This window comes from Neoarius graeffei, chromosome 6 (assembly GCF_027579695.1).
Source record: "Neoarius graeffei isolate fNeoGra1 chromosome 6, fNeoGra1.pri, whole genome shotgun sequence".
NCBI classification, from domain to species: domain Eukaryota; kingdom Metazoa; phylum Chordata; class Actinopteri; order Siluriformes; family Ariidae; genus Neoarius; species Neoarius graeffei.
Window position 1 is genome coordinate 47,909,899 of NC_083574.1, and position 12,936 is coordinate 47,922,834.

Below are 12,936 nucleotides of genomic sequence, written 5' to 3' on the forward strand. Positions count from 1 at the left end.
TGAAGCCCACATTACATTTGTCAGTCACATAGTGTCTGCTTACTGTGTGCTTCATAATTTCTGTGAGGAACATAATGAGGAATTTCTGGAGGGAGATTATATTGTAGAAGAGGCTGAGGGTGTTGGTCATCATCAGGAAGAAGTGAATGCACAACAGCAGCCCAATAACATCAGAGATGCACTGTGTCACTATTTTTCTACAGTGTGAATGTTCAAACCATTTAAGCAGTGCGAGGAATTAGTGGAGTGTTCTTGGGAATATTTTATAACTTGTTATTAAGTGTTACCAGAGTTATTAGCTGTTATGACTGTTACGTTTTTATCATTCATTATTCATATGCATACAGCATAATATCCTGAAGGCTGTACAACTAGTTTATGGTAAATTTGTAGGAAAGGATGAAATGAAAATACTTTCTGTTCAAAACACTGTTTATTGCCTTGCAAAAAATATATAATTGTATATTATTTTACATAGTGCCAATGGCAAAAACAAACAAATATTTGTTTTCATTTCAAGACAACATTTTGTTCCTTTGTAAAACAAATAAAGTATAAAAATACTTCCAAAATGTGTCTCTTTAACATTATTAACTTAAGAAACAAATAACTTCAACCAAAAATAACAAGAAACAAACAACTTTGACTGAAAAACCAACTTGCACCTCCAAACCATGCTTCACATGGCTAATATCAGCCTACTTTGGGTACAGTTGTGTGTTAACATCACTTAGAATGGATGAAACGCTGACGTTTTCTTGTTGGGAAGTGGAAGGGCATGGTGTGGTAGGAGGATGTGGGGAGGCAGGAGGATATGGTGAGGCAGAGCTGGGAGGATATGGAGAGGCGGAGCTGGGAGGATATGGAGAGGCGGAGCTGGGAGGATATGGTGAGGTGGGAGGATATGGTGAGATGGGAGGATATGGAGGGATCACAGGTTGCTTGACAGTAGGCTGTGGTTGCTGATATGACTGTGATGGGTGATGTGGTTGTGAGGGCCAGACCCTAGAGGTTGTTGGTGGAGTTGAGGTGTTCCAGGAGGGCATTGCAGATGAGTGATGTTGAGAATTTACCAGAGTGCTAAAAAGCTGCAAAATCATCTGGTTACCAGCCTGTTGTTGCAGCTGCATAGCCTGAAATCGTCGTTCCTCTGCTTCCTGAGCCTTCAGCAATTTCTCAAAGCCAGCAGACTCTTGATCCAGCCGCCGCTGCTCGGACACCTGAATCTCCTGCATCATCCTTCTGCTCTCTGCCAAATACTCCACAACCTCATCATCAACTCTGTTAGACTTGGCTTTTCTCTTACATGCCTGCGCTCCAGGAATGGGTAGCTTCCCCCCTTTCGCACTGCCCTCTCCACCTGGATCTGTCTCCTCATTCTCTGTGCTCTGTGCCTCAGCCACATTTGACTCGTCAAGGGTGTTGCTGGAGTCTGTAAAAGAATACGGATCTAAATGTAAAGGGAAAACATTATCCTAACACTGTGCAATAAGGTGTTTCTTTAAAAAAGGCAGGGTGACTGATATTGACTACTTGCAATCTTTTGCTTTGTGAAAACATTTTTTTTTTGTATTTTGATTACTAATTTCATAGGTTAAAACATGTAAACATGTGTGTTCGTGAGCTGTGCGCCAGTAAAACACAACACAGCTGATCAACTAACACAGCACACTATGGAAAAAAAACACACAAAAAACACTCGCAGCCTCGCAAGCGGAGCAGTGCAGAGCAGATTTGGTTTAACTGAGTGGCTTAGGAATCATGAATTTTGTTAGTTTATTTTATGAAGATTTGTAAAATACCACTTTTATGAGGATCACAGTCAGAAAAAAATTACATAGCCTAATTATGTTAGTAGCAGCTGCATCAGAACAATATCCACGCAGCACGCAAATTAAGCTTTAGCCTATAACCTGTTCATTTATGGACATAAATTGTGTTATTTTGCCTTAATAATAATAAACAAAAGTGGGAAAAATGACTCACCATCCTCAACATCTGGGTCGGATGTGTGGGTCACGTCCGATGAGGCGGTAGGTGACAAAGGCCTCTGATCAGCGTGACGGTCTTCATTCTCCACCACATCCACCGGATTGACGACTGGCTTTGTTCCCAGTATTCGGTCGACTTGGTCAAACCAGATGAATTTGTCCTTTTCTTTCACGCTACTTCCCGTTTTGAGAAGTGCGTTGCGAACTTGGATGTACTTCTGGCGAAGCTTCTTCACCTTTATCCGGCATTGCTCCGTTGACCAGTCATATCCCTTTTCCCTCAGCTGTTTGCTAAATATAGCAAAGATTTCACTGTTCTTATGGGTTGACGATAGTTGTTCATTTATGTGTTCATCTGCCCAGATGTTGATGAGGGCTTGAATTTCTGGGTTAGCCCACATTTGGCGGTGTGCGGCATGTTTACTCCTTCCTTCCTCCCGTGATGCTTTTCAAATAGTTAGTTTAGACCTGAGTTGGTCCAGATTCGCGTTCTCACCAGAGGGACCGCACCAGAGGTTGACATTTGGTGTGGAATCAAGCGGACCGAGACCACCCCTTTTTGGAGGTCTCGGTCCGCTTGATTTAGTGCGCACCCGAGTGCGATTGATGCCTTCACACCGACGAAAACAAACCGAACTAAGAGCTTTTTGGTTCGAATGGACTGTTTAGTACGCACCAACTGCTGTTGGTGTGAAAGCACCCTAAAAGTAGTATTTCATCTTGTTTGTGAACTATTTTGTCAGATATACCCTGTCCACACTAGGGATTTTGTACTGATACGATACTACTTTCGTACCGCAACACCTGTCCACACTAGCAACTATACCGGTACTGTAGCGGTATAACTGTATCAGTACGAAACCCACAAATATATGGGTTTCGTACCGGTACAGTATCGGTACTGTAGCGCTTCACTGTCGTGTGGACAGATGAAGTGGTTCTGTATCGATACAAATATAATGCGCAAGCGCAATGAACCATTCCTACGTCTTCCGGGTTATTCATACAATACAATACGCCCGTGCTTTCCAGCTGTAAATAAAATGTCAAAATGGCTCAAAACGACTGTGGAGCTACATGGAGCAAAGAAAGGGGGGAAAAGGGAGGGGACGGCGGGGGGGGAGAGGGAGGAAAAAAGGAGGAAGAGGGGAAAAGGGAGAGAAAGGGAGGGGAAGAGAAGGAAAGAGGGAGAAAGGGAGGGGAAGAGAAGGGAAGAGGGAGAAAGGGAGGGGGGAGAAAGGGAGATTCGTTTTCTTTGTTTCTTTTTCAACTGCCTCATGCATTTTATACGATTCGACTGAATAAATGACCACCAGAAATACAGACTGTACATTGACAACAAAAAGCACACACACGTTGTTTCATCCGCCATATTCTCGGAAGGAAGTTACTCGGTAACCACGGAAACATTTCGCGCACGCGCATTTCAACTTCTGTGAAAGAAAAACGCAAACATTTCTCGCTAGTGTGGACAGATGCACTAAACTGTACCGGTATACTTTGTATCGATACAGTTATATCACTATCGTACCGGTATTAGTGTGAACACAGCATTAGTTTAATAGTACTGTAGCTTTAAGAAATTGCAGCTCTATCAGCCAATCAGAATGCTGGAGCTGGACCTGGCAGGAAAAATTAAGGAGTGGAAATGGTTTGGATTAATCATCTCACAAATAAAACCCAACACAGTCCTAACCTTTTGTGTAATAAGTTAAGTGGGGAATAATCTGTGTGGGGTTCGGCCTGTACAGGCCCGGTATACAATTCTCTCGCTGGTGTTCCTTTCTCTTAGCAATGGCAGGGGATGAGATACATTATGAGTGAGTGGGGAGAGGAGGATGAGGGCAGATAAGGGAGCAAAGAGCACAAGGAATGAGGGATCAGAGAGTGAAGGACGGGTTAATGTAGTTGTGAGATTTGAAGGGGAAGGCGGAGTGAAGCATTTGGACCCATTAAAACTTACGAAAATAATTAAAAACCAAGTTGGGGAAGTAAGGTTTGCTAGAGTCTTAAATGAGGGAAACTTGTTAACTGGATGAGGTTCAGAAGAGCAGTGCGGGAAAGCTCAAAGGTTGCAGGCTATCGGGAAAGCTGGAGTTGCTAAGGTAGTGAGAAAAGAGCGCATAATATTTACACTTTGTGTTTTGTCAAACATTGGAACTTTGTATTCATTCTGAAGGTTTATTGTTATTAATATTGAATAAAAAGTAACTGGGATATATCATTGTTAATTATCATTCAAATTTTAGGTAAATTATTTTAATTTGCATCTTATAAGGATTTTATAAGGGAAATAAGGATTTTGGAAGTTGGTTATACAGGTTTGATTGACCAAAGGTTATACATTTCATATCAGCAGATGTTCTAACAAATATCAACATTTACGCACAACCTTAGGTCAGAGATAGCACAGTTCTGATAGAATGTTCCAAAAAATATTAATATTACGTCTCGAGCAATGTGTCTAGCTTAGACAGAAGGTCACTTCTTGAATGCCAGAGACAGAAGAATGCCTTCTTAGTCATTTTAAACAAAACAGAGGGTCACATACTAAATCCTTTACAATTATTAAGAATAAATTCTTACAATTATTTATCCTTACAAAGAAATAAACCTTACAATCCCCTCTTTGATACTAGAGATTACAACTAGTATCACACCCCAATATTCTGATCATACATATAACTCATATACTGCGCACTAATTCTTCCCGTGGTATTCTCCACGATAAACCAATTCTTCCTGCGACGACCAGTCACGAGAATAAACAAATCATCCCATGAAACCATTCATGAGGATAAACAAATCTTCCTGTGAAACCCTTCACGAGGATAAACAAATCTTCCCATGAAACCATTCATGAGGATAAACAAATCTTCCCATGGAACCATTCACGAGGATAAACAAATCTTCCCATGGAACCATTCATGAGGATAAACAAATCTTCCCATGGAACCATTCACGAGGATAAACAAATCTTCCCGTGAAACCATTCATGAGGATAAACAAATCTTCCCATGAAACCATGAGGATAAACAAATCTTCCCATGAAACCATTCACGAGGATAAACAAATCTTCCCATGGAACCATTCACAAGGATAAACAAATCTTCCCGTGAAACCCTTCATGAGGATAAACAAATCTTCCCGTGAAACCCTTCATGAGGATAAACAAATCTTCCCGTGAAACCATTCACGAGGATAAACAAATCTTCCCATGAAACCATTCACGAGGATAAACAAATCTTCCCGTGAAACCATTCATGAGGATAAACAAATCTTCCCATGAAACCATTCATAAGGATAAACAAATCTTCCCATGAAACCATTCATGAGGATAAACAAGTCTTCCCATGAAACCATTCATGAGGATAAACAAATCTTCCCATGAAACCATTCATGAGGATAAACAAATCTTCCCATGAAACCATTCATGAGGATAAACAAATCTTTCCATGAAACCATTCATGAGGATAAACAAATCTTCCTGTGAAACCCTTCATGAGGATAAACAAATAAACAAGTCATTGCAGACTGATTATAACAAAAAAAAATTCTATTTGCTAGTTGAGTGTCCTTTAAATACTGTGTTAAAGCTGTTACTGCTAATTGTGTGAATGGCTGACTTAATAAGTTACCTATAGTTACAGATTTTCTTAATGTTCTCCCCATCTTCTCTCTTTCACTGGAATACTGTGTACAGTGTATAAGAACATGCTCAACCTTTTATACTTCTCCACAGTATGCACAGGCCCCAGAATGATGTTTCCCTATTGTATACAACCCACTATTTAGACTTGTGTGTCCTATCCTCAGCCTCATCAACCAAACCTCCTCCTGTCGTTTTAGTTCACCACCCCTTCTAAACACCACCTCCTTTTGTAAATTATATAGATGCCTTCCTTTCTCCTCTGTATTCCATCTCCCCTGCCACATTTTGTTGATGTTGTCTTTAATTATTACTTTAATTTCTGCCTTGCTTAATGGGACTTCTAACTCGACCTCATTTGCCTTGATGGCCTCTTTGGCCATTTTATCCACTCTCTCATTACCCTCAACCCCCTTATGAGCTGGAACCCATGTGAACTGAATAAAAGTTTTATGTTGATTTATCTTAAATACGAGATGGTTAATTTCATCTAAGCGATCTTGTCGGCATGTAGATTTTCCACTCTGGATACTATTTAAGGAAGACATCGAATCTGAGCAAATAACTGCTTTACTAGGCTTCACCTCCTCCACCCACTGCAGGGCCAGTATAATAGCCATCATTTCTGCTGAAAAAATTGACAAGTGATCTGACGTCCTTTTCCCAATACTTATATTGTAGCTGGGGATGAATACTGCTGCTCAATACTGCTGCTCCTGTCTTACCAGTTTCGTCTTTAGAAGCATCTGTATATATCTGTGTCATGTCATCATGCATTACTTCTAAATACTGCTGTACATTCTGGTAAAAACCTCTGGATTTTGCAATCTCCTTAGTTTTCAAATTTACAATAGGGAAATAAAATAACCAAGGGGGAATGATTGACCTTGTAATTGTTTTGCAAAGAGGAATGTCACTGATCCCCAATTGATCTGCCTGCTGATTACCATCCCACCCAAAACTGCGTACGAGTCGACCATACTCCCAGCATTCCCTTAGTACCTGTTTGGTTGGGTGATTATCTTCATGACCCTGTAGGTTTAACCAATATGATACTGATAATTTTAGTTGCCTGAGGTCCAGTGGCATCTCCTCTGCTTCCACCTGAAGTGCTGGGACTAGAGAGGTCCTGAAGGCACCACAGCATATACGGAGGGCTTTGGCTTGTATCTTGTTTAGCTCTAACAAGGGAGTCTTGGCTGCTGAACTATATGCTATACATCCATAATCCAACACTGGTCTGATTAGGGCACTATAAATTCTTTTCAAGGATGTGCTTGATGCCCCCCAGTCATTCCCTGCTAAGCATTTCAGAATATTAATTCCCTTTTTACATTTGTCTATAACCTTTTGAATATGATTTTTAAAAGAAAGTTTGTTATCGAACCATACACCAAGGTATCTTAAATTATCCGTTTGCTTGAGTGGCTGCCCATACAACCTGAGGTCCACTGTAGGGTTAACCCTTTTTTTTTTTAGAAACATATAACTTGTGTCTTTTCAACAGATAAATTAAACCCCCACTCATGTGACCATCTTTCAACCTCGTTTATAGCTATTTGCATTCTGTTCCTTAGACTATCAGAATTTCGGCCTCTCACCCGCAGTGCTCCATCATCTGCATAAAGTGCTCTACTGATTCTGGAATCAATATTGTTAAAAACATCATTAATCATTATATTAAATAGAATTGGGCTGCAGACACTACCCTGTGGGGTACCATTTTCTATAGCGTAGATTTTTGAATGGCTCACTCCAACTCTTACCTCTATGGTTCTATTCCTTAAAAAATCTCTAATCCAATTGAACATTTTGCCTTCTATTCCCATTTTATTCAATTTAAGTAAAAGACCCTCTTTCCAGAGCATATCATATGCTTTTTCAATATCAAAGAATGTTGCCAAGACTGACTCCTTATTTGCTTGAGCTTTCCTAATTTAATTTTCTAGGCAGATTATTGGATCCATAGTAGTACGGCCATTTCTAAACCCACTTTGATGTGGAGAGAAAAGACTTCTTTTTTCAATCTCGTATACTAACCTCTTCGTTATCATCCTTTCCATTAACTTACAAAGATTAGATGTTAGTGCTATAGGCCTATAGCTTTTGACCTCTGCTTTATCCTTACCTGGTTTAGCTATAGGTACCACTACTGAATGTTTCCAGCTAGAGGGCAGCTTACCTTGCTCCCAAATTTTATTATATAACTTTAAAATCACACTTTTAGCCACATCAGATAATTGTTCAATCATTTTGTAACAAATTCTATCTTTACCTGGAGATGTATTTTTAACACCCACTAATGCTCTTTTCAGTTCAAATAATGTAAAATTAAGTGCGCCCTCACTTATATCTTTCTTTCCTAATACGTTTCCATTATCTTCAATCATTTTTGTTCTCCATAATAACTCTTCATTTGTTAAGTTTTTAGAGCTATGCACTTTAACAAAGGCCCTAGTAAGCATCTCTGCTTTTTCATCATTATTTACTGCTTCACCATCACTATCTTTAATTACTGGTAACGAGAAATCCCTTCTTATTCCTCCCATCTTTCTGATCATTCCCCATTGTAACGGTTCAGCGTTCGTGGGTGGAGCACAGAGGACGGCAGGACAGAGATCAGGTTTGATAGCACGTTTATTTGCCACACTTTTCAGTCTAACAAATGTATGCACTTTTCAGATACATATGTACACACACTCAGCGCCTGGTTCCGCAAGAGCCCCTCTGCTCTCGCTCTCCCTCCTTAAGTAGGGCGCAGTCACTGGGAAGACACAAACACAGGTTAATTGCTCTCAGGTGTAGTGATTTTGCCACTCACCTTCCCTGACTCCGCCCTCCTGTCAGAGACCGGCGCTTGACCACGCCCCCGCTGCCACATACCCCCACCTCCCGACTCAGGCCGGGCGGCCGTCCGGCCTGCAGCCGACTCCCCCCCCCCTTGGCGGGAGAGGAAGTCCGCCACGATCATCTGCGCCCCCGGCCTGTGGACCACCTTGAAATTAAAGGGTTGGAGTGCCAGATACCAACGGGTGATCCGCGCGTTGGCATCTTTCGTGCGGTGGAGCCACTGGAGGGGCGCGTGGTCCGAACAGAGGGTGAAAGGGTGCCCCAGCAGGTAGTACCGGAGGGCGAGGACCGCCCACTTGATGGCCAGACACTCTTTCTCTATGGTGCTGTAGCGCCCCTCACGCACCGACAGCTTCCTGCTTATATACAGGATGGGGCGGTCCTCCCCCTCCACCTCCTGGGACAAAACCGCCCCCAGCCCTCTGTCCGACGCATCGGTCTGCAACATATAGGGGAGAGAAAAGTCAGGGGAGTGTAGAAGTGGCCCCCCACACAGTGCAGCCTTTACCTCTGAAAAAGCCCGCTGGCATTGCTCCGTCCACTGGACCGGATCTGGTGCCCCCTTTTTAGTGAGATCAGTCAGCGGGCTGGTGACGTCCGAATAATTAGGTATAAACCTACGATAATAGCCAGCCAGCCCCAGGAACTGTCTCACCCCCTTTTAGGTCTTGGGCCTCGGGCAGGCCGCAATCGCTGAGGTCTTATTAATTTGGGGACGCACCTGCCCGTTGCCCAAGTGGAAGCCCAGATACCGTACTTCCACCCGCCCAATCGCACACTTCTTTGGGTTGGCTGTGAGACCCGCCCGCCTCAACGACCTAAGGACGGCCCTTAGGTGTTCCAAGTGCCTCGGCCAGTCATTACTATATATGATGATGTCATCCAGATAGGCGGCCGCATAGGTGGCGTGGGGGCGGAGGACCCGATCCATCAGCCGCTGAAACGTAGCGGGCACCCCAAACAGCCCAAACGGAAGTGTGACAAATTGGTGTAACCCAAACAGTGTGGAAAAGGCCGTATTTTCTCGGGATAGTGGAGTCAAGGGGATCTGCCAATATCCCTTCATCAAATCCAGTGTTGAATAAAAGCGAGCCGTGCCTAGTCGATCGAGCAGCTCGTCAATACGAGGCATTGGGTACGCGTCAAATTTAGACACCGCGTTGACTTTCCTATAGTCCACACAAAACCGGACCGACCCGTCGGCCTTGGGTACCAAGACCACCGGGCTGCTCCAGTCACTGTGGGACTCCTCGACGATGCCCATTTCGAGCATGGTCTGAAGTTCTTCCCGAACCACCTTTTTTTTGTGTTCGGGTAGCCTGTAAGGGCGGCTACGCACTACCACCCCCGGGGGCGTCTCGATGTGGTGCTCTATGAGGTTAGTGCGACCAGGCAGGGGCGAGAACACATCCGAAAACTCGGCCTGCAACTGGGCGACCTCCGTGAGTTGGGTCGGGGAGAGGTGGTCTCCACAGGGGACCGGAGAGGTACGTGATGCCAATGTCCCCTTTTGAACCTCCGGCCCCAGCTCCGCCTTCTCCGGAACCACCGACACCAATGCCACGGGGACCTCCTCGTTCCAGAGTTTAAGCAGATTGAGGTGGTAAATCTGTAGCGCCCCACCCCTGTCCATTCGCCTCACCTCATAGTCGACGTCCCCGACTCGCCGTGTGACCTCAAAGGGTCCTTGCCACTTGGCGATCAATTTGGAGCTCGACGTGGGCAACAGTACGAGTACCTTATCTCCCGGTGTGAACTCTCTAAGGCGCGTACCCTTGTTGTACAGGCGGGCTTGCCGTTCCTGGGCCTGCCGCAAATTCTCCTGAGCTAGGTGGGTGAGCGTGTGGAGTTGTGCGCGCAGGTCCATAACGTACTGAATTTCGTTCTTACTTTGTGAAGGTCCCTCCTCCCAATTTTCCCGCAGCACGTCCAGGATGCCGCGCGGCTTACGCCCATATAATAATTCGAACGGGGAGAACCCCGTGGAGGCTTGGGGGACCTCTCGCACTGAGAACAGCAAGGGTTCGAGCCACTTATTCCAATTACGTGCGTCCTCACTTACGAATTTCTTAATAATATTTTTGAAGGTGCGGTTGAATCGTTCCACTAAACCGTCCGTTTGTGGGTGATACACGCTGGTGCAGATCGGCTTAATCCCCAATAACCCATACAGTTCGCGCAGTGTTCATGACATAAACGTAGTGCCTCGATCAGTCAGAATCTCTTTCGGGATTCCAACTCGGGAGATGACACGGAAGAGTGCCTCTGCAATACTGCGTGCTGAGATATTGCGCAGAGGCACTGCTTCCGGGTATCGTGTTGCATAGTCCACCAGAACTAATATAAAGCGGTACCCTCGTGCTGACCGATCTAATGGCCCGACGAGATCCATCCCAATTCTCTCAAATGGGGTCTCGATTAACGGTAGAGGGCACAAAGGCGCTTTTGGAATGGCCGCTGGGTTTACTAACTGGCATTCGCGGCATGCCGTACACCACCTACGGACATCGCCGCAAATCCCCGGCCAATAGAATCGGGCCATTATTCGGGCTAGTGTTTTATCCTGCCCAAAGTGTCCAGCCATGGGATTAAAGTGAGCCGCCTGGAATACCAATTCCCGGCGGCTCTTCGGAATTAAAAGCTGCATGACTCGCTCTTTAGTTTGAGTGTCCTGCGTCACTCGGTATAATCTATCCTTCATAATCGCGAAGTAGGGGAAGGACGGGGGTGGCGTTCGGCTGGAGCGTTTGACCATCGATTACTCTCACTTGGTCAAACGCATGCCGCAGAGTCTCGTCTCGCGACTGCTCTAATGGGAAATCCGCGAGGGATTCCCCAATAGAGAGAGGAGGAGCTGGCGGCTCCTCACTCTGACGCAGAGATGACGTAGACGGCTCTGTGACAGCTGCTCCCGCCAAAGCGACACCGGGACCTCCCCCTGTCAAATGGCAGGACCCACTCTCGACTAGGCGTGTCATTAAACCCCGAAATCCCGGCCAATCAGTCCCCAAAATTAGAGAGTGGGTAAGGTGGGGATTAACCACCGCCTTCACTATAAATTTTTCCCCTCTGAAAATAATGTGGACCGACACCAAAGGGTAGCTGTGAACATCCCCGTGCACACACAACACCTTCACCCCTTGTGCTCCCCCCAATGCCTCGTTTTGAACCAGGCTTTGGCGAATTGAGGTCTGATTACAACCAGAATCCACCAACGCCTGATATGTAGCCCCTTGGATACTCACCGGTATGCGATACGCTCCGGCCCGATCGAGGGTGGCCTCTGGCGCGTCGGGGATCTGAACCACCGCGCCCACTTCCATTGCCGTGCACTGCTGTTGAAGGTGGCCCGGCTCCCCGCAGCGCCAGCAAACCGGCCCGGGCTTTCCCTCTGCACCGGTGATCTGGGGCTCACTCACCTGAGGTGGGGGAGAGACAGACACAGAAGGGAGAAACAGGAGGGCACCGCGGGTGTGGTGGGCCGGCTGGGGGGGTGCCGGCCCCCGCCTCCGCGGAGGGGGAATGGGGCGAGGATGGGACACAGGAGGAGGGGGAGAGAGAGAGAGAGAAGAGGAGAGAAGAGAAGAGAAGAAGCCATCTGCTGTCCTGCCGCCGGGACAGCCGCCAAATGGTCCTCCGCCAGCTCGACTGCTCGATCCAGCGACGCCGGGCGGTGGCACCGGACCCACTCCGCAGTTCCTGCTGGCAAGCAAGCAACGAACTGTTCCAGCGCCACCTGGTCGAGGATTCCTTCGGCGTCGCGGTTGTTGGCCCTCAGCCACCTCCAGCAGGCGTCCCGGAGCTGCTGGCCAAACGCGAACGGCCGGCCGACTTCCTCCAAGCGCAGCGCGCGGAAGCGCTGGCGCTGCTGTTCTGGAGTGTGCCCTACACGCTGGAGGACGGCCCGGCAGAGGTCCGCGTAGGCCAGCCGGCAGTCGGCGGGGAGCTGTAGCGTGGCCAGCTGTGCTTCTCCCGTGAGCAGGGGGAGGAGGCGCGCCGCGCGCTGCTCCATCGGCCACCCCGAGGCTTCGGCGACTTGCTCAAAGAGCGTGATGAACGCCTTGGGGTCGTCCTGCGGGCCCATCTTGGTGATGGTGAGGGGAGACGGGCCCGCGGTAGGAGCGCTGGTGGGCCCCGCCGACGCGAGGAGGTGCCGGAACGCCTGGCAATCTTCTTGTTGGGCCAAACCAGGGCCTCAAACCGCTCTTCTTGCTCCTTTTGGAGGGTGAGTAGCACCTGGTGCTGGCTTTGCAGGGCCGTGGTGAGGGCGTGGATCAGTTCAGCGAACGGGGAGGACTCCATGGGGCTGTGAGGCTGCTGTGCTCCAGGTCCTGGGTTTCAGCACCACTGTAACGGTTCAGCGTTCGTGGGTGGAGCACAGAGGACGGCAGGACAGAGATCAGGTTTGATAGCACGTTTATTTGCCACACTTTTCAGTCTAACAAA